Source organism: Curcuma longa, chromosome 15, assembly GCF_044706935.1.
Source record: "Curcuma longa cultivar G26 ecotype Majalengka, Jawa Barat chromosome 15, ITB_CL_G26_1.1, whole genome shotgun sequence".
NCBI classification, from domain to species: Eukaryota; Viridiplantae; Streptophyta; class Magnoliopsida; order Zingiberales; family Zingiberaceae; genus Curcuma; species Curcuma longa.
Window position 1 is genome coordinate 10,147,190 of NC_133875.1, and position 23,396 is coordinate 10,170,585.

Below are 23,396 nucleotides of genomic sequence, written 5' to 3' on the forward strand. Positions count from 1 at the left end.
TACTAGTTATTCCCTGACAACGGCACCAAAATTTGACAGAGCCCTAGATTTGCTGTGTCACAAGTAGGGTTACAAATTAAAATTTATAAATTTATCGAAAACCCTAAACCCTTGAGTCGTATTTTTTCAAGGACTAGTAGAAAAGTTGTTTAAATCAAGCTTGTTTGTCGTTCTTTTTGGGTTTTTCGAATATAAATGGGGTTTTGAGGTTTTGGAGTGAAATGTAATCCAAAATTAGCATGTAAAGGAAAAATGCAATTCCCTAACCTAAAGATGAAGCAAATAATGAACCAAGGTATCAGACCAACCTAAGAATGCAATTCGAGTCGATTTCAAAGAGTAAAACCAATTGTAGGGATTTAGAACTCAAAACTAGTGATTATGAAACCCTAATGCAAAACTCTACAACATCATCAAAGCATTGAAATAAAAAGCTGAAACCAGCAATGCAATTAGAGAAATTAAGAAAAACTAAAACTAGGCTAAGTATCAAATTGGGTTTTAAAGAAATGAATCTAACTTGCTAACCAAATACAAAATGTACTATCAAATCTTGCTTAGCTAGCCTTAGACCAATGCTTAAACCTATCAAACTTCACAAGTTGATACCCGAAATGCAATTTGGCACGGAACAGTGCACTGAAGAATGGCACGGAACAGTTTAACGGCTTGAAACAACAAGGAATGCTAACAAGAATTCATGAACATTACAAAACAAACTAAGAAAATGAATTTAAACATCTTTAAACAGATCAGTTAAGCAATGAAAGTTTAGAATAAAGTTGGACAGAACAGAACTACAACAAAAATCAGAAATAGCAAACTGTAATATGCAGAAACATAGAAATGCATCCATCCCTTCTCATTTCCTTGAATTTGTCTCAACTTGGTGTCAATCAAGCCGTTTAATCCTACAATGTAGTTTCAATAATCCTTTCGAAGCTTGAACTAGGTCGTCGTGTGGTTTTCTCGCTGCTAGCACCCGGAACAACCCAGAAAAACCCTTTCTAAGCCAGAACAGACGCTGCATGAGCCGCGTTGAATAGCAAAAACTGGATTCTGTGCTTCAACTTTGCTCTGATTGGTTTGATGATGATATACGAGTGCTCACGAACCTCAGAGAACCCCTCCAATGGTTCACGGTGCCGGATTGCGCTGTGGATGGCCGGAACAAGCAAAAACAAGGACTGTGGCCGCCGGTGAAACCCTCTCCGTTGCGCCAACTCCAGCTGCTAGAATTCACCCAATCGACTGGATTTTGACTCCTCAAGGATCAAGCAATGCAATGGATTTGGTTTGGGTGGAAGGGGCTGGCCGTAGAGGTACGTCGATGGGCAGGGTATTATCGCGGGAACGAAGGTGAACAATGGCGCAGCCACTGTTAATCGGGTAAGGTTTGTGATTATATACCGCTGATTAATAACTGCATCTCAACCCTTGATTTTTGAATCCAACGGTCAAAACATGATCTAGGCTCTAGGGCAGCTTAGGGCTTCCAAAAATTTGAGAGATCTTGATCGGGCTTGATCTAGGTCATGTCCTCCATGTTGGCTTGATCAATTTGGGCAAATGGGCAAATTGACTCAATTTGATCGCGATTGAGCTCGAACTTGATCTGATTTGAATCCTAAAATCAATTAAAACCCAATTAATGCAAAAATTGCCATTAAATCATGAAAATTATAATCAAGCTTCAGATTATACCACATGACATAAATATAATCAAATCGATTCATTTAACAATTTATTTTCATGCAAAAATCGAAAATTGAATCGATTAAAAATGCATAAAACCCTAACTCATCAATTACTTCTATTGGTAGGTCTATTTGGGATGGAAGCACCGGATATGAAGTCAATTTGGTGTTCAATTCCTCTACTAGGAGGTAAGCCATATAGAACATCTTATGAAATTTCTCTCGAGAATATGGGCACTCACACTTTTTCACAGTTAGACTCTTACTTGACGATATCTTTTTAGTTCTTAATCAAACTTTAGAACAAATCAGAATATCACATAACAAATCAAAAGAACCCACAGAAACTATGTGACAGAAATTTAAGAAAAATGAAAGAGTAGAAGATTAAGAGGAAAAAAATAAAAAATAAATAGTTGAAGTTACTTTTTGAAACTTTTACTTTGTACAAGCAATTTCTCTTGCAGAAATTTAAGAGGAAAAGAGTAGAAGAATGAGAGTAAGAGGAAAAACAAGAAATGAATTGTTGAAGCCACTTTGAGATTTTGACTTGAACTTGCAACTTTTCTATTTTTTTTGCTGAGTTTTTTTTTCACAGCGTCTCTTTTTTTTGCTGCACTTTTTTTTAGCGCCTTTTTTTTCACTATGCTTTTTTCATAGAGCAACAAGGAAAGATAGATTGATAGATTTAAAACTTGCCTTAGAACCAAAGCTTTGATACCAGATGACATGAACCCCACCAACAATTGTGAAGGAACCCTAGAACAATCGATGGATAGAACCCCAAGAAATTAGAAGACGAGAGTTTGAGCCTCGACCAATAATAAAGAGATGGAACGAACCAAAGACTACGGAGAAAAAAAATGTCACACCTCAAGGGTGATAAGTTTTGGAGGTTTGAACACTACGAGACAAACTCGATAAGTTCAAAAGTTCTTTCAAGAACTAAGAGATCACACAAACAAGAGCTTCATCCAAAAGTTGTCCTTTCCATAAACATACTCCCTCCCTTATATAGTGGGAAGTAATTAAGATTACAAAGCATTCTTACTAGCCATTAAGAGTAATACATACATGCAATTAAATAGTTTAGCAACTCAAATCAAACTAGTTTTCTTCCTCATGGATGAGTAAGCAACTCAAATCAAACTAGTCCTCCTACTCATTGAATGAGTAAGCACCTCAAATCAAACTAGTCCTCTTACTCATTGAATGAGTAAGCAACTCAAATCAAACAAGTCCTCATACTCATTTATTGTAAGAATGAGTACTCATTCCATCATGCAAGTTAATGTATCAATGGTTATGCCCAATCACATTGATTCACCCTTGATTGATACTTTGATTTATCTGGATGTCTTCTTTTTCATAATCGGCAAAATGTCTTTCTATTAGTTCGTTTAGTGCTTCTTTGAAACGCTTTGCCCGAAGTCTTATAACTGGACCTTCTGGAAGTGACAAATGATCATTTGTTTGATGTGCATTACGATGAGCTCCTTAATGTGCATCACACTCTGCCCTTTCCTTTTTCGGGGTTCCAGCTTAAGCCATGGTGCCCTAGTCTGTAGCTTAAGTTAGGAGTTTCAAAGTACAAGGATACTCACCCATCCTTGATCTCCTCTTAAAGGGAACAAGCAGTCAACAGTGAAAGGGGATGGAGGAAAGAGCAAAAGCTAAGACTAGTTATGCCGATAGGGTCTCTTTTAGATGTGCTCGACCATAGGACATCCGAATGATAACGATGTGCTCTGCCCCTAACTTTAGAGCACTTTAATAGTGCCTTGCTCTCGTTTGTGCCTTTGGCCCATCTACACGTCGTCCTGTCCCACGTCTTAGTCTTCCCGTCTTCACGTCAACTATCGCTCGTACCTCTCTCTCTCCCATCATTTCACTCTACCCTTAAGAAAGAGTCTTGGAAAATTTTTCGATCTGAAAGAGTGAATATGTTCACCAACTCAAACTCTAGTGGTTGATACGTTAGTGTTATCAAAATAACTCCATAAAATATTTATAACTAATACTCTATAAAAAAATAACCCCTCAAGTTGGAGCATAGATATTAATCATGCCCAACTTGTTACAAATATAATCAACTCTGATCCCATTTAAAGCTTTTGTGAAGATATCTCCTAATTGTTCTCCAGTTTTTACATATCCTGTAGTGATTAAGCCTTGTTGAATTTTCTCACGAACAAAATGACAATCAATTTCAATGTGCTTAGTCCGCTCATGGAACACGGGATTCGATGCAATGTGAATAGCAGCTTGATTATCACACCATAATTTTGCTGGTATTGAAATTTTGAGACCTATTTCAGTCAACAGTTGATATATCCACATTATTTCACATACAGACTGTGCCATAGCTCTATATTCTGATTCACTGGATCGCGACACAACCTTTTGCTTCTTACTCTTCCATGATACTAAATTTCCTCCAATGAAGATACAATACCCTGAAGTAGACCTCCTATCCATTTTAGAACCTGCCCAATCTGCATCTGAAAAACATTCGATATGAGTGTGCCCATGATCTTTATATACAATACCTCGTCCGGGTGCGCCCTTCAAGTAACACAAAATTTGCTCTAATGCTGCCCAATGATGAACTGTTGGAGATGACATATACTGACTAACAACACTAACTGAATATGCAATATCTGGACGAGTCAAGGTAAGATAATTCAACTTCCCAACCAACCTTCGATATCTCTCTGGATGTTCAAATAATTCTCCATCTACTGTAAGATCCACGTTCTGAGTCATTGGAGTACTACAAGGTTTTGCCCCTAACTTTCCCGTCTCAGTTAATAAGTCGAGAACATATTTTCTCTGAGATAGAAATATACCATTTTTACTCCTCATAACTTCAACACCTAAGAAATACTTTAGCATCCCTAAATCTTTTGTATGAAACTGAGTGAGAATGAAAGATTTGAGAGATGAAATTCTCGTAGTATCACTACCAGTAATCACAATATCATCCACATACACAACTAATAGAATAGTACCAGCTCCTGATTGCTTATAGAACACAGAATGATCAGACTTGCTTTTCTTCATACCAAATTTTTCAACAACCTGACTAAATTTTCCAAACCAAGCACGAGGACTTTGTTTCAAACCATACAAAGTTTTTCGAAGACGACAAACTCGCCCTATCTCCCCCTGAGCAACGAAACCAGGAGGTTGCTCCATATACACCTCCTCTTGAAGATCACCATGAAGAAAAGCATTCTTGATATCAAGTTGATGTAAAGGCCAATGATGAGTAGCAGCAAGAGAAATAAATAATCGAACAGATGTCAATTTTGCAACAGGAGAAAAAGTATCAGAATAATCCACACCATATGTTTGAGCATAACCCTTAGCAACAAGACGAGCTTTTAATCTAGCAACTGATCCATCTGGATTGACTTTAACATTGAATATCCATTTGCATCCAATAGCTTGTTTTCCTGGAGGTAGATCAACCAAGTCCCAAGTATCATTGTCATTTAAGGCTTTCATTTCCTCTATCATTGCATTTCTCCAACCGTGATGAGATAAGGCCTCACGGACAGTTTTAGGAATAGAAACAGAGTCAAGTGAAGCAATAAAAGAGCAGGAAGCAGATGACAAGCCATTATTAGAAACAAATGAAGAGATAGGATAAGTACACTGGCGTTTACCTTTTCGTAATGCAATAGGAAGATCATCATTTGGAGTTGGATCTGATGACGAAGTAGTAGGTGCAGGACATGAGTCAAGAGGTTGACGTCTGGAGTATACTTCAACAATAGGAGGCTTGACAAAAGCTGGTTTTGAGATAGGTGTGGAGGATATAACAGAATATACCAATAAATCATCATCTTCCTTTTGGGAAGTCGGGATATGTGAGGATGAGAAATAAGGCGTGTCCTCCATGAAAGTAACATCGATTGAAACAAGATATTTATTAATACTAGGACAATAACACCTATAGCCTTTTTGAAGACGAGAATAACCAAGGAAAATACATTTCAAAGATTTAGGATCTAGTTTAGTGATATGTGGACGAACATCCCGAACAAAACAAGTGCTACCAAATATCCTAGGGTTGACAGGAAACAATGATTTGTTAGGAAACAGAATTTTATAAGGAATCTCACCATGAAGAACAGAGGATGACATACGGTTAATGAGAAAACATGCAGTGGAAACCGCGTCTGCCCAAAAAGACTTAGGAACATTCATTTGAAATAAAAGAGCTCGTGCTGTTTCAAGAAGATGTCTATTCTTACATTCAGCCACACCATTCTGGGATGGAGTATCAACACAAGAGGTTTCATGAAGTATACCATTCTGACTCATATAAGATTGAAATATACTGGACGTATATTCCTTAGCATTATCACTTCGTATAGTATGGATGGTCATATTGAACTAAGTTTTAATTTCCGTACAAAAAGTACAAAATAGAGAAAATAACTCAGAATGATTTTTCATTAAATATAACTATGTTACACGAGAATAATCATCCACAAAAGTGACAAAATACCTAAATCCAGGTTCAGACAAAATAGGACAAGGACCCCATATATCAGAATGAACTAACTCAAAAGGACTAATAGCACGTTTATTTATCCTTGGACTTGAACTCAGACGGTGATGTTTTGCGAACTGACATGACTCACAATTTAATGAAGGCACGCTACTATATTGTGGACAAAGTTTCTTGAGGATTGGAAGAGATGGATGCCCTAACCTACAATGAGCCTCAAAAAGAGAAGCGTTACTCGAACAAGCAAGAGATCTTGGAACTGATGTATCAAGAATGTAGAGACCTCTATTTTCATGTCATTTACCAATAGTCTTCTTCGTCAAAAGATCCTGAAATAAATAATGATCGAGAAAGAATGAGATGCAACAGTTAAGATTACGAGTTAACTGACTAACAGAAAGTAAATAAAAGAATAAATTGGGTAAATATGTAAGACAGAGGATAAAGAAAGCAAAGGAGTGGGTTTGACAGTTCCAGACCCATAAATGCAAGAAGAAGATCCATCAGCTAAGGTAACAACGGGAGTATTGGATTTTTGTGTAAAAGTAGAAAAGAGATTAGAATTACCTGTCATATGATCCGTGGCACCAGAATCAATGACCCACTTAGAAGATGAGGAAACAAGACATGTATTGTGGTTACCTGAATCAGCAATAGCAGTGATAGAGGAAGATGAAGACTTAAGTGATTCCTGATATTGAGTGAACTTGGCAAATTCTTCTGTAGAAACAAGCACCGATTTATCAGAGGTATCAGGAGTTGATGCAATATGAGCCCGATGTTTTTGCTGATTTTTATACTGAAGCTTTTTGCACTCAAATTTTGTATGACCCGACTTGCGACAATAGTTACATGTAATACCACTAGAATTTGATGTCTGACTTTCAGAAGTTTGCGAGTCTCCTCCTTTGTTTCTGTTGTGAATAATTGATCTTTTTGATACATTATTATTGCGACTCACCAAAGCACCACTAGGTGGAATAGGTGTGGTATTTTCTGTACGGAGAATACGGCTAAACACTTCTTGTAACTAGGATACCTCAGAACTGGATAGAATTTGTGATTTAGTAGATTCGATGTCAGGTGATAATCCAGCAAGGAAGCTCATGATAGCCATCTGCTCCCGTTGACGTTGTTGAATCTTCACATCAGGACTAAAGGGTAGTAACATATTAAGTTCCTCATATGTCTTTTGAAAGCCATAAAATAATTAATCAGAGGTTGATCTTGCTTTTCCACACGGTAAAAAGCTTTGCACACCTCATACATACGGGTGAAATTTCCTTTCCCAGAGTATAAAAAATTTAGATAATCCATCAATTCTTTAACAAATTCACAGTGATTAATCAAACTAATTACCTCACTATCAATACAATTCCGAATCTGAAGGAATAAACGAGCATCTATTCTCAGCCATGTTTGTTTTGAATCATCTTGTGGTGGGTCATCAGTCAAATGTCCATCTTTATCAATACTTCGTAAATAAAGACGGACAGTTTTACTCCAATCCAAATAATTTGAACCATTTAATTTGTAATCAGTAATTTTAGATACCATGGGCACCATATCCATCACGATCGACGGTTTCATTTCAGCCATAAGATTTATTTGCAGAAAAAGCCAAATATCTCTGAAGAAAAGACACACAACACCAAAGATTGAACAGACTCACAGAGATTTACCTTGTGAGATAAAGAGGAATACCAAAGTTGGAGAAGTGCATATAGCTGCCGCAGCAACAGAGACTCCGGTCTGCAGCAGATCAAATGCAGAAGGATAACTCCGGTCTGCAGGTTCAAGAAGCGAACTGGGAGATCTAGTGGTTGAGCACATCCAAAGTGGCAAACATTTTGGATGAATCTGAGATCCCCCAAAATTCAAGAGAGGTAGAGAAATCAACGATGGAATCAAGAGTCGTATGCGGCGACAGAAGGGGCGTCGGGACCCGCGGCGTCGCTGTTGGCAACGGCGTCACGGCCGGAAGGTGGCGTCGCTGACGGAAGGTTGCGGCGTTGCGATGGGAAGCGGCGTTTGCAACAGAAGGCGGGCGGCGATCGCTGCTGACGAGGGGTCGCGGTCGGTCGGCAGGCGCCAATCGAGGGCAGCGATAGGCAGCGATCGCTTGGGAGGCAGGCGGCAGAGGCTGCGTCGGTAGGTGGCTCTGCGCACGCTGCTGGAGTCGCACGCCCTACATGAAGCAGAAGGCATCGCCGAGAGAGAACGCAGCGAGCGGAGAGAAGCCAGCGAACGCGATACGGAAATCACGATCGCGAGAAAAATCAGCATTTTTCGAAAACCCTAAAAGCTAGGCTCTGATACCATGTTATCAAAATAACTCCATAAATCTTACTATAATTACAAGATATAAAGCCTTATTTATAGGTAGAGTTTAGGGCCTATTCTAGAAAAAGTCTATAAAAAAATAACGAATATTTATATAACTAATAGTTAGCCAGAGGGGGTGAGGAGATCACTAACTACTTGTACCTGTTTAGGATGAGCAAATACATTCTATGCTGTTGTGCATCATTATCATTCTAAATTAGATTCGTGAGTTCCTGATACTTGATAATTGACCCTCTTTTTGCTTCTCTTTCCCTCAAGTGGAATTAAATGACTTATCCTCTATCATCCCCATTCACTTTTGGAACGAACTCTACCCGTAGGCTTCTAATGCTAGTTTCGAACTTCCACACAAGAGTTTACAACTCTTGCTTTGATACAATGGGAAAGCATGGTCGTGGTACCCAACCAATAAGTTCTCTTACAGACAGGGCTTGTCTAATTCCACCCTACGCATCTCTCAATGTCGGCGCACCTGCTAAGACTACAAATGATTTGCTTCCAGTGTTAATTGATTTGATGCCATCCTTCCCTTATTTGGTTTAGTATGTACACTTCCATTGTTAGCCTTGATTCACCCTACTGAACAAGTGTCTGGTGTCACGACCTAGGAGAGGACCATCCGAAAAATTTCGGCAGCATCTCCCCTGTATCTATGACAATTCCCTGGATACATACACATATATAAGGCCCACACGGCCAATCCATAACAGGCTATGAATTTATACAAGTAAAATAAATCTAAATGTGACCCACACGGTCACTCAACACATCCTACTATATATGCAATGCATCCGTAAAAATATTAACGAATAAAACTCGTTAATTATTCGCAAAAAAGATAATACGCAGCGGAAAACACAGTATACTAAAATTTCGAACGAAGAATAAAATCCGTAACTACATATAAGATGCAAGCAGTGTAATAAAGTCCATAGTCCCAATACGACACATAAATCCGAACTGTAAGCAAATCACGACAATACGAAACTACTACATCAGTGTATAAACCAACACAAGTCCACAACACAAAAATCACAACTAGCTGTGAGATGTCGCGTCTGGCAGAATCTCCTCGGCATCAGCTGTAAACTCCTACCTGATATCTGGGAAGACAGAAAAATCCCAGAGTCGAAAGGGTGAGTACAAAAATACTCAGTGGATAATCAGAAAGAAGTACATGCTCAATAAGGTAAAATATGATAGAGCAGATATGAAAGAAGCATAACGGTAAGTAACAGGAGAACAATATAAGGTATCAGAACTCCTACAGGTATCATATAAGCAATGTCATATCTCAGGTACACGTAGTAGTCCATATGCATGATCATATATGCAATGTGTCAACCAAGTATCAATACAAGTACACAATCATTTCATAATGTAATGCACACACATACGGTCCAATGCATGTATAAAAATCTCATCATGCAAATATGTGCATGTAATGCATTAGTCTACACTGACTCCAGCACCTCATGTCTAATGAGTCGGAGGTGTAAGACAATAACGGGTCTATGAATCTAGCACTACAATAAAGTAGCCTAGTAGCACCCTCAGTAGGTAACCCCGACAAGAGCTACGTACAATCCTACGGCCAGTGCTGTCCTCAATACTCGTCCAGAGAATAACTCTCGGCTGCGTACAGGCCATACAGCCGGGCTACGTACAGGCCATATAGCCAGACTGAGTACCACCCCATCGCGGTGTCGAGATCAGACCACTGACTCGGCTGCGTACAGGCCATACAGTCCCCATCACCATGATGGAAGGGTAATAACCACCTATATCACTATAGGCCAACTACCGGCAAGATACACCCACATCTTTGGGATTTACAATCAAGCTCATGCGTAATGATGACATGATCAAATCAGCATAATCATCCTCTACCATGTTAATCAACACCGTGTTAATTAACATGTGTAGGTACTAATGAAAAGTCCTACTGATAACATAACTGAAATAGAGACAGTAATCATAAACATGGATAACAATAATCTCAATCATCAAAGTATCAACAGAACTGATAATAATAAGGTCAAAGAATTAAGATCAAGCATGTGATAAACAAGAATATCGAAAGTACCCAATCTATAACAAGTGTGAGAGCATAATAAGTATTCTAATCACTAGAAATGAAAGGAAGCATGTACTGTAAAGAATAAAAGAAACTGTATTGACTAAATACAGTAGACTATCCACCTGGTAACCGTATGTCGAATAAGAACCTCCAGAAAATATAATCCCGTATAATATCGAAGGCCCCAAAATCAATCAAGGACCTGCAAATATAATATCACATCCTAAATACCAGAATGTATCAAATAAACCTTAATTTATATTTTAAGGGTTATCTTAACTCAATCTCATTAACCTAACTCGGTTAAATTAATCTAACCTTTAGGTTGATATTAACATGGTTTAATTAATCAATCAATTAATTGTATTAATCGAATCGATCAACACAATTAAAATCATGTTTAATCAAACCTAAGCTAATCAATCCATCTTAGGTTAGACTAATCCAAATCTTTAGGTTGATACTAAATAGGAATTAACCAATTAATTAATTAATTTCATTAATCCATTAATATAGTTAATTCCCTAGTTACTCAACCCTAAGTTAACCCACGTTAGATTTAATAGGTATTAACCCAACCAAACCAATCATGGTTAATTAAAACCAAATTTAGGTTATCCATAACCTAATCATCAACAATCATTAACTCTAACCATAAACTTCAATTTCATGGTAATCCCTAACAACATCCTACAGTAAAGAACCGATCAAGCATTATGAATCTATCCAACAGTAAGAAATAAATCCAAAATAACCTTTAATCTTCGATCAAGATTCAATTCCATTAGTAATTCAGATCTAGATCTATCACAACTCACCTCGATCCAAGCTGGTCCGTGTTGGGTCTAAAGGATGTCTGTATCTCCACAATGGCATGATATTGTCCACTTTGGGCCTAAGCCCTCATGGCTTTGCTCTTGGGCTTTCCCCAAAAGGCCTCATGCCAATGGAGATATCTTCCATCCTTTTAAACCCATGATCTTTTCCATGTGTTATAGATGTGGGACTATGTTTGCACCTTTGCAACCCAACAATCCCCCCTCAAACAAAGGACCACAGGCCCCCCCTCAAACGGAAAGCCTCCGTTTAATGTCTGAATCCTTGACCCACTAGGACTTCCTGCCCAGCCGCAACTAGGACTTCCTGCCCCTCGGTCCACTCGACCTACTAGGACTTCCTGCCCAGCCGCAACCAGGACTTCCTGCCCCTCGGTCCACCCTGACCTACTAGGACTTCTTGCCCAGCCGCAACCAGGACTTCATGCCCCTCGGTCCACCCTGACCTACTAGGACTTCTTGCCCAACCGCAACCAGGACTTCATGCCCCTCGGTCTACCCGACTTACTAGGACTTCCTGCCTGGTGTCTGATCCTTCTTGATTCAAACATGGAAGCCCCCACTTCCTTTGTTTTAAGGTTCAACCCACATGGTTAGATCCGGATCATGGCTCATCCGGCGGTTAGTCCGGTGAAGAGTGGCCTCGCTCTGATACCAATTGTTGGGTCTTAAGGATGTCTGTATCTCCATAATGGCATGATATTGTCCACTTTGGGCCTAAGCCCTCATGGCTTTGCTCTTGGGCTTTCCCCAAAAGGCCTCATGCTAATGGAGATATCTTCCATCCTTTTAAACCCATGATCTTTTCCATGTGTTATAGATGTGGGACTATGTTTGCATCTTTGCAACCCAACAGTCCGTGCCCTAGGAATCCCCTTTCTTCCCACTGCCGTAACCCAAGCTAAATCCAAATTGGATCGGCGCTCACCCGTGAGCTGTGGAATTGGCAGCAGTCAAGATCCAAGAGAAAACAAAACAATCTAATTCACAAACCACACTTAACCTAAAACATACTTAATCGAACTTACCCTTCCTTCTTCCTCCTTGCGGCCGAACGCACACCAAGAACAAACTCAAGGTCTAGATCCAATGCCCGATTCAAATCAAGCACTGCAAATCCAGCAAACCCTAGATCCAAGATCAAGAAACCCACCGTTCTTCTTCCTTGCGGCTGAAATCACCTCAATCCTACCGATCCGAACAGGGGAGCCTCACCGAATCAAGATCATATCAAGGAACCTAGGGAAATCGACAAAAACCATAGATCTACGCCCAATAAACCCTAAAAATCCAAGATCTACCAAACTGACCTCTTCTTCTTTCACCGTGCCGCCGATCTCCCCCCCTCTCGGCGTCACCTTTGTCTGCCCGATCAGCACCTCCGAACAAAGAGCCGAGCCTTAGATGGAAGCTTCGTATCCCTTGTAGCCTCCTCTTGTCGCCGGCACCGTCGGAGCTCCGCTGCGGACGCGCGATCGGAACGACGAAGGACGAACAGAGGAAGAGAGCGACGAACAGAGGACTGAATCGCGGCTGGGAGAAAGAAATCGCGGCTTTATCGGTTTCTTATTGGGCGGTTTAGGCTTAACGGGTCGGATCCAGATCCAATAACCAGCTAATCCTATAACCTATTAATCCATAACCCATTTAATCATTTCTTCCTAATCGGGCCTATTTAATTTGACAGCCCAACTAACCCCTTTAATTAAGCCTAATCAGATCTAATTAAGCTCAATTAATCTCAATTAACCTTTTAATACCCTAATGTTTTGGTATTTTACATCTGGTGTTCAGAAATGAAATGAAAATGAATTGTGTCATCATGAACTTAATGACAACAACTTTCTTTCCTATCAATAGTTATATCATCATCAACTTTTTCATGTTACATTCAATTCAATTTATTATATAATCATAAAATTATTAAAATCTAAAAGGGATATATTTCTGTTACGTTATATAACAAATAGAGATTTGATTCACCTCTATGATCTTGAATGAAAGCTAAAAAGTGAACTCAAGGTAGGGAAAAGATCTGAAGACGTTATGTGTGTAACGTAACTATAGGTATAGGTATAAGTATAGGGTTACAAAAATGCATCTATGAAATAATGCTAAGGAGTTAGTAAACAAAGGATACTTCTAACTTAAAGAAAGAAATGAATCTAGAATATCAGAGGAAGGGGCCCCAAAGAGCCAAGATGGCCAACCTTTTGATAAGCCAATCCGGTTCAAAAGTTAGAGTCTGGGGTTCAAATCACCTTAACCCTTGATCAATAGGTGCCAAATCATGTCATGAACAACTATTTTAAGATCGGAAAGCAATCTTCCAAAGCTTGCAACACCATCGGATGTCGTAAATGGCCTTGTCTGATAGTCTACAATTGCCCTAAAGGCAATTTATACACTTGTAATTTAGACTCCTTTGGTCGTCCACGTGGTCTCCAGAGCCTAAAATAAGATCTAGAGTTGAAGCTCATTCCTGAACTCAAGAAAAGAGAAGTTAAAGACTTCTCTCCCCTCCCCCCCCCCCCCCCCAAGCCGAGAAAGTGGCAAAATCGATCAGAGCCAGAGCCAACCTTGCCTTATTCATTCATTCTGATCTCCAACAACTAGAATTCAAGCTCATTCATGAACTGAGGGAGTTATTGAGATCCGAACCTTAGGATTACTAGGTCTAAAAAAGAGTCTGATCCCTCCTTTGAAAAGCCTCAGAGAAAGAGGCAAAATAGTTTTATCCAATTCCAACTTTATTAAAAATGAACTTGAATTTCTTTACTGAATAAAAGAAAGAGAGTCTTAAGGGATGAGTTGTGCTCGACTAATCCACAAGTTGGTACGAGTGAAACAACGTCGAAGTAACAGGAGATCAACTCTAAGGGACGATCAAAGCAACTTACTTAACTAATAAGGAAAGAGTTCATTCCAAGAAAAGAGTCCATGTCGCTTCACTCGTTCATGTTGCTGGAGGATATCACAATAGGCTCAAGCAAATTGTGAGAGGGACAGGTAGATCTTTCTACATTTTGAATAGATAAATGGCCTTGTTTGATAGTCATAAATTACGTAGCAATTTATTAGGAATTGGAGATCGATCGGTGATTCCATTGAGGTTGAAGGCCTCTCGATAATTTAGACTTTCAATGTGGATGTAGACTCAGAACATGGAGATTGCTTACAAGTAGAAGAGGGAAGGATTCTTTTGTCGACAACTCAAGCTAGGATATTCCGTCGATTGAAGCAGCCAATCTCCTAGCATAACTAACAGAAAGTGAGTCAGGCTCCTCCCTTGGGAACAAAGGAACTGAGATTTTTGAGGTGGCACTGAAATAGACAAGTTCGGCCTCGTGAGATGGGATGGACAGGAGCAAAACCTAGGGATTCAATCCTCAAGATCAATTGGTTAGTCTTCAAACGGGAGTGTTCTAACCTAGAAGACTTATTCGAGAAAGAATGAAATTATTTATACTTTATATAGTTAAAGAGAGTCTTTCATGGTTGACTGCTTCAAAAGGAAGGACAACTTCCACGAACTCGTTCACACCACCACCCCTTGTTGATTGATTCGCCGCATAGGTAGAACCCCTCTTTCCACTACATAACGACGGTTTCGAGCATGAAAAGTAGTTTATAGTCCACTCAATATCGACGAAATCCCTTATTTGATCCCTATATGTCTTATAATGCACTACACCCTTCATCGAATGTGTAGGCAGTTGACCACCTCTAAATAAAGCCCGACGATTGGGAGAGATTGATGGGAACCACTGCCTAGCTTATCTTTCCCAAGTAGAAGTGAGATTCAAATCCTTTGTTTCACAGGTAATCCGCCAATCTTGAAAAGATTCCATAAATTGGCCTGCTTCTTAGGTGCTGCTAAGGCCTACTTCTATGTCTTCTACCATTGCATTAGTAGTCGTCTTGCCAAGCACGAAATAGGCCAAAGAGAAGGGTCCACGACTACCAACTAGCACACTCTAAAATTACCTTTCTAGGATTTCGCCAATGAAACCACTATATAAAATTTGATTAGACATTGGTAATGACATGACTCTTGTTTTGCATCTATCCCGCCGCTTGCTATGTCCTGCACCCTTGCTGGATCTCATCCCTTGCCAATCCCACTGGTCATCAGCATGCAATCCATCGGGCTCCTAAGAGGGAGACTTCCCCAAGGAGTTGATGCTCCTTGATGAATTTACCATTTTCATCTTTAAATGCAATATCGAAAGCATATAGCCTTTCTCTAACCCACTCACCATCCTCATCTAGATATTGCATTTCCAGTTAGTATGGTCGGCAAGTTGATGAAGGCATATAGAGTTCCTCACTAGGAGGCTATTATACGTATGATATCTGAAGAAAGCTTCTGGAACACCATGGACATTTGCATATTGAAGGTTTTTCCTATGTTGATTGGGCTGGTTCTCCATCAGATAGGAGATCCACTATTAGCTATTGTACACTGTGGAAGGGTGTAGAAAAGTCAAAAGCAAAGCGTAGGTGCATGATCAACAACTTGTCTAGAAGTTGTTCAGTTCCTCATAAGTCTAAACCTCCTTTGTCAAGGTCAATTGAAGACTCAAGAAATTAGAAAACCAGAGTAATAAGATTCAAATGCATGATTAGAGGTCTAAATTGAGAAACAAGTTATGAGATTTAATAGAAATCTTTGAATTTGAGAATGAAATTTGAAATTTAATACTCACGAAAAAGATTTTGAGCCTCAATGAACAGATACAAATTCTAGATTTTAGATAAACTCAAGATTCAAGAAGATTCAACAAAGAGGTGAAAGTTTAAATCGAAGATCAATGTTCAAGATTCGAGATTAAAAATCAAAATTAAAGTTTTGAGAATATGATTGGTAAATATTGAGATGGATTTAGGATTCGACGAGTAATATTCAAACCTAAGATTGATCGAATATTCCACTTTTTAGGATTCAACCGACATACTCATATTCGATATATGAGTTTGAGACTCAAGGGATTCATAACAAGCTTCGAGATTCTAAAACAAGATTCAAATGCATGATTAGAGGTCGAGATCGAGAAACATATTACTAGATCAATAGAAATGTTTGAATTCAAGCGTAAAGTTTCAATAGGAAACAAGTTTAAAGATTCAATAGAAATCTTTGAATTTGAGAATGAAGTTTGAAATTCAAGACATAAAACAATATTTTGAAACTCAATGATACAGATTCAATATTTTAGATTAAAACTTGGAATTCAAGAAGATTGAACAATGAGTTTCAAGTTTAATTTAAAGATCAAGTTTCAAGAACATCATTCATGCAAGTGGGTTATAGGGCTCTACTTTGAGATTTAGGAGTATGAGTCAAGAACAACTTGGAGGCACAAATTCATTGTCAATGATCGAAATCAAGGATTAGAGATATTTGACATTACATAGTTTTTCTAATGTTTAATTTGAGATTCAAAGAAGAATCTAAAGATAAAAGGTCCAAGACTTATCACTAGGGATCAAATATGAGATTAAAAAATTAGAATTGAAGCATGGAGAACAAGATTCTTTACGATTGGGATAGATTCATAATTCAACGAGCAACATTCAAACCTAAAATTGTAGATCACATACTCCACAATTTAGGATTCAATTGACAAATTTGTATTCACTATAAGAGTTTGAGACCCAAGGGATTCCGTAGTAAGCTTCAAAATTCTAAAACAAGTTTCAAATGTATGATTGGAGGATGAGATCTAGAAAAATATTTTGATATTAAATAGAAATATTTGAATTCCAGCAAAAAATTAGAAATCAAGGACTCAATAAAAAGATTTTTAGACTCAACGAACTGAAATAGATTCTAGATTTCAGATTAAAGCTCAGGATTCATAAAGATTCAATAAGAAGCTTCAAGTTTAAATCTAAGATCATGATTCTTGATTCATTAACAACAATTGAGTGTGAGTTTGAGGATCTACCTTCGAGAGGCGAGGATTAGGAGATTCGAATTTATGGATTCAAGAACTCAAGATTAGACCTTGACATTTTTTTATGTTGGACACTGATTTTAAGATTCAAGGATGAAAATAATGATGAAAGGTTCAAAATTTATCAATAGGGAGTAGATTCGAGATGAAAAAAATCAAAATTAAAACTTTGAGAACAAGCTTCTTAAAAATTGAGATGGATTTGGGATTCGATGAACAACATTAAACTTGAGATAGTAGATCTAATGCACTATTTAGGATTCAACCGACAAATTCATATTTATTATATAAGTTTGACACCCAAAGGATTTTGTAGCAATCTTTGAGATTCTAAAATAAGATCAAATTCACGATTGGAGGTTGAGATTGAGAACATGTTTCAAGATTCAATAAAAATCTTTAAATTCAAGAGTGAAGTTTGACTCACAAAACTCAAGAAAAATATTTTGAGGCTTAATAAATAGATACAGATTTTAGATTCAGATTAAAACTCAATATTCAATAAGATTGAACTAAGAAGGACAAGTTTAAATCAAAGATTGAGATTCAGGAACATTAATGATGAGTTATTAACAACGAGTGTGAGTTTGGGACTATACCTTACAGATTTATGGATTTGGGATTGAAGATCGAAATTAAGGATTCAAGAACTCAATCCGACATTAATACTAGTTTTCTAATTTTTGACATTGGAATTTAGATTTAAACTCGAGCTTAAATATTGAAATTTGAGATTCAAGGACCAAACACAAAAGGTTCAAGACTCATCGGTAGGCATCAGATTTGAAATTAAAACTCAAAATTAAAGTTTTGAGAACAAGATTCATAAGATTGAGATAGATTCAAATTCAACAAGGAGATGGATTCAGATTCAACAAGTAACATTCATACCTAATATTGTAGATTGAATGCTCTGCTATTTATGATCCAACTGGCAGATTCATAATTGTTGTAGTAGTTTGAGACCCAAGCGATTCTGTAGTAGGCTTCAAGATTCTAAAATATTATTCAAATGTGTGATTGAAGGTCTAGATCAAGAAATAACAATAGAAATCTTTGAATTTGAGGTTTAGGAACATGATTGATGCTCTGCCTTTGAGATTTAAGGATTAGAAGTTAAGAACAATGTTGGAGGCACTTATACGAGGTCAAAGATAGAAATTAATGATTCAAGAACTCAAGATTTGATATTAATACTCAATTTTTCAAAAGTTTGACACTGAAATTGAGATTTAACTTGAATTTTAAGTATCAAAATTTAAGATTCAAGGATGAAACTAAAGATGAAAGCTTCAAGACTCATTAACAAGGATCTAATTCGAGATTTTAAAATCAAAATTAAAGCTTAGAGAGCATGATTCTTTAAGATTGGATGCATTCACAATTCGAAGAGCAACATTCAAACTTAAGATTGTATATCGAATACTCAGCTATTTAGGATTCAATTGATAAATTCATATTCATTATAGGAGTTTGAGACATAAGGGATTCCATAGCAAATTTTGAGATTCTAAAAACAAATTCAAATACATGATTGGAGGTCTAGATCAAGAAACAAGTTTGGAGATTCAATAGAAATCTTTGAATTCAAATACAAAGTTTTAAATTCAAGACTTACGAAAAAATTTTGAGACCCAACGAACAGATACAGATTCAAGATTTTAGATAAAAGCTCTGGTTTCAAGAAGATTCAATAGAGAGCTTCTAGTTTTAAAAAAAGATCAAGGTTCAGGAACACGATTGAGGAGTCATTAACAACAATCAAGTATGAGTTTGGGTCTCAACCTTTGAGAGCCACAGATTAGGAGACTAGAAAAATGTTCTAGGCACTAATTCAGGTTTGAAAATCAAATTAAAGGATTCTTGATCTCAAGATTCGTCATTGGCACTAAATTTTTCAGATATTGGATACTGAAATTGAGATTTAAACTCGAGCTTAAGTGCTGAAATTTGAGATTCAAGGAAGAAACTAGAGACAAATAATGATCCAATCATTGCAATACATTTCGTGTTCGAGCTTCTTCCTTGAAGATTCATCAATTAGGAGTTAAGAACAACATTGAAGGATAGAATTTGCAAATTAAGAACAGGAGAACTCATCATTCGAGATTGATACTTAGTTTTTTAGGTCGAAACTAAGATGAAAGATATAAAATTCATCAATAGGGGTTGCATTCTAGATTTTAAAAATCAAAATTAAAGGTATTCATGATTTGATGAGCAACCTTCAAACCTGAAATTGTAGATCGAAGACTCCACTATTTAGGATTAAACATGTGTTATAGGAATTTGAGACCCAAGGATTCCATAGCAAGTTTTAAGATTGTTAAAATAAGATTCAAATGTATGATTGAAGGTGGAGATTGTGAAACAAATTTTGAGATTCAATAGAAAATTTTGAATTTGAACATGAAGTTTTAAATTCAAGACTCAAGAAAAAAATTTTCAAATCCAACAAAGATATAGATTAGGGATTTTAGATTACAGTTCAACATTCAAGAAGATTCAACAGACAACTTCTAGTTTAAATTGAAGATCGATGTTTAGGAACATGATTGATGAGCATTAAGAACACTCGAGTGTGAGTTCGGCGCTCTACCTTCAAGTGTCTAGGATTAGGAGACAAGTGTTAGTAGTAGAGCCAATTATGTGATGATTGACTAAGGACTTTTTGTATCATATTATGTTATTAATAAAGACAAACTATTTTTTGATTATTATACTTTGTATTTGTGCCAAATAACTAAGTATAATAATGTCCTTGGTTAGCTAGTTCTAATCTATATCATATCGATTGTTTGAATCGATAGTGAGATGATATAGAGAACACTGTTCTTAATCATTCTTAGTCAAGTATTAATATTCAGGGACGATGTTAATGCGCTGAGACTAGCATGTAGGTCAACTGGATGACTTGATCTCACAAGTCATGAATATGGGATATCGAGTTGACACATGGGTATATATTAGAGAATGTATACTGAATTGACCTGCCATGAGAAAGTTTCATGGATCTTTATATGAGTGTCATATACTTTCTCATGTGACTATTAGTATGACTATTAGTCCTTGGACCTGAAATCACCATGGTTCCCTACATAAGAAGTTGCATACTTTGGCTTCGTCAAACGTAACCCCTAAATGAGTGAACTTATTACTGGGTATGTAACAAATTATGTGGAGGGATGTGAGTGATATAGATGGGATCTATCCCTCTTATATGACGGGAGTGATATCATGGTTCTTGATAGAGTGAGACCACTAAGTGCATGACCATGCCCAAATGAGTCAATATGAGATATGAGATAAAGGCAAAGGTTTTAATTATTATACTTTGTATTTGTTGTGCTAAATAACTAAGTATAATAATGTCCTTGGGTATCTAGTTCTTATCTACATCATATCGATTGTTTGAATCGATAGTGAGATGATGTAGAGAACACTACTCTTAATCATTCCTAGTCAAGCATTAATATTCAGGGACGATGTTAATGCATTAAGACTGACATGTAGGTCAGCTGAATGACTTGATCTCACAAGTCATGGATATGGGATATTAAGTTGACACATGGGTATACATTAGAGAATGTATACTGAATTGACCAGCCATGAGAAAGTTTCATGGATCGTTATATGAGTGTCATAAACTTTCTCATGTGACTATTGGTATGAATAGGCCTTAGACTTGAAATCACGATGGTTTCCTACATAAGGAGTTATGTACTTTGGTATCATCAAACGTCACCCATAACAGGGTGGACTATAAAGGCGATCACTGGATATGTAACAAATTATGCGGAGGGATGTGAGTGATGTTGATGGAATCTATCCCTCCCATATAATGGGAGTGATATCTTACGGCCTCTTGATAGAGTAGGACCACAAAATGCATGGTCATGCTCAAATGAGTCAATATGAAATATTGAGCTCATTTGCTTGAGTGAGTGTACTTGGGGATCAAGAAATAGAAAGATTGATAAGAGGATGTCACGGTCTATGCCTTATTGATCAATCTAGATATCGAGAATAGAAGGACATGGTCATATATTATCATAATCACGGAGGTTATGTCAGATCTCAACATTCTTGTCACTTGGGTTGCAATGATGCATTGCTAGATGCCACTCATTGCTTATGTTTCTAAAAATGAGTTTTAGAAATATTACCAACGTTACAAGAACCTATTGGGTCACACAAAAAAAAACACTCTATTTAGAGATGGATTCATTTCAGTTTGACTAAAAGAACAATTAAGCTCATTTGATAGCCTAGACTTGAGTTAGACTCAAATTGGTTGAATTTGAGTTATACTCAAATTAAACCAAGATGAATTTTGATTCATCATGCATGATTAATGAGGATTAATCATGCAATAAAGAAGAGAAAGTTACATGCATGGAAGTTATCATGCATGAATTAAATTTCAATTAGACTCAAATTCAATCAAATTGGATTTGATTTATCATGCATGATTAATGTGGATTAATCATGCAATGAAGAGGAGGAGGTTACATGCATGAGAGTTATCATGCTTGATTACTAGGATTAATCATGCATTGATAAGGAATACCAACAACCTAAAAACTCTTGGTATTCATGACATCAGTATAAAAGAGTTTTCTCTTGCAAAACTCTTTTGGTTGTTCAATTTTATCCCTTCTTCCCTCACATGCACGAAATTCATCTTCCCTCTCTTGGCCAAATCCACAAAGGTTGCTAGCACAACCACTTTTCTCCAAAAGTGAGTGTTCGTGTGGATACGCATAGAGGCACGGACGCTTGAACGTGCTAGAAATATGACGACCTTTGGACGAGGGGGATAAGCGAAGGGCACGTATCAAAGGTGAAATCTATTAAATAGAAGTTTTTGTAGTTTTTAACTGGTACGAATCTTTCGCTTGGATCGCTCGAGGGATCCTAATTTTCGCTGCGATTTTTTATTTTATCGCATAGGATTCCCAACAACAAGAACAGTTAGTTCGAGACAGAATATCAAATTTAAGTTTCATAAACTCAACATTCGACATTGGTACTCAATTTTTCTAATATTGACCATTGAAATTGAGATTTAAACATGAGCTTAAGTGTCAAAATTTGAGATATAATGATGAAACAAAGTTGAAAGGTTCAAGACTCATAAGTGAGGATCAAATTCGAGATTAAAAAATCAAAATTAAAGTTTCGAGAACAAGTTCTTAAAGATTAGAGGATTCAAGATCCGATGAGCAACATTCAAACCCAAAATTGTAGATCGAATACTCTACTGTTTAGGACAAATTCATATTCATTATAGGAGTTTGAGACCCAATGGATTCTGTAACAATTTTTGAGATTCTAAAATCAGATTTAAATGCTTGATTTGAGGTTGAGATCAAGAAATAAGTTTCGAGATTCAATAGAAATTTTTAAATTTGAACGTGAAGTTTTAAATTCAAGCCTCAAGAAAAACATTTTGAGACTAGAAATCTTTAAATTCGAACGCAAAGTTTTAAATTCAAGACTCAAGAAAAACATATTGAGACTCAACGAATAGATATAGATTCGAGATTTTAGATTAAATCTTAGGATTCAAGAAGATTCAACAGAGAACTTCAAGTTAAAATCAAAGATCGAGGATCAAGAACATGATTGATGAGTCATTAACAACAATCGAGTGTGTGTTCGGGGCTCTAACTTTGAGGGTCAAGTATTAAATGAAAAGAACAACATTCGAGGCATTAATTCATGTTTGAAGATCAAATTTTAGGATTCAAAAACTCAACATTCAACATTGATCCTTAGTTGTTCTAATATTTACACTAAAATTGACATTGAAACCCTAGCTTATGAGTCAAAAGGTCAAGGATATGTAGGGATCAGATTGGAGATTAAAAATCAAAATTAAAGTTTCTAGAGCAAAATTCTTAACAATTAAAATGGATCTAGGATTCGACGAGCAAAATTCAAACTTGAGAT

The 23,396-nt window shown here is 37.1% G+C and overlaps 1 long non-coding RNA gene across 1 annotated transcript; it reads right to left on the bottom strand.

Annotated features, from left to right (window-relative positions):
• Positions 1 to 9,445: 9,445 nt before the first annotated feature.
• Positions 9,446 to 13,004, bottom strand: LOC141846825 (uncharacterized). The gene is made up of 2 exons (XR_012603366.1): positions 12,792 to 13,004; positions 9,446 to 9,668 (listed from the first exon to the last, which is right to left on the bottom strand). It is a non-coding gene; the product is annotated as an uncharacterized LOC141846825 (long non-coding RNA).
• Between the last annotated feature and the right edge of the window lie 10,392 nt (positions 13,005 to 23,396).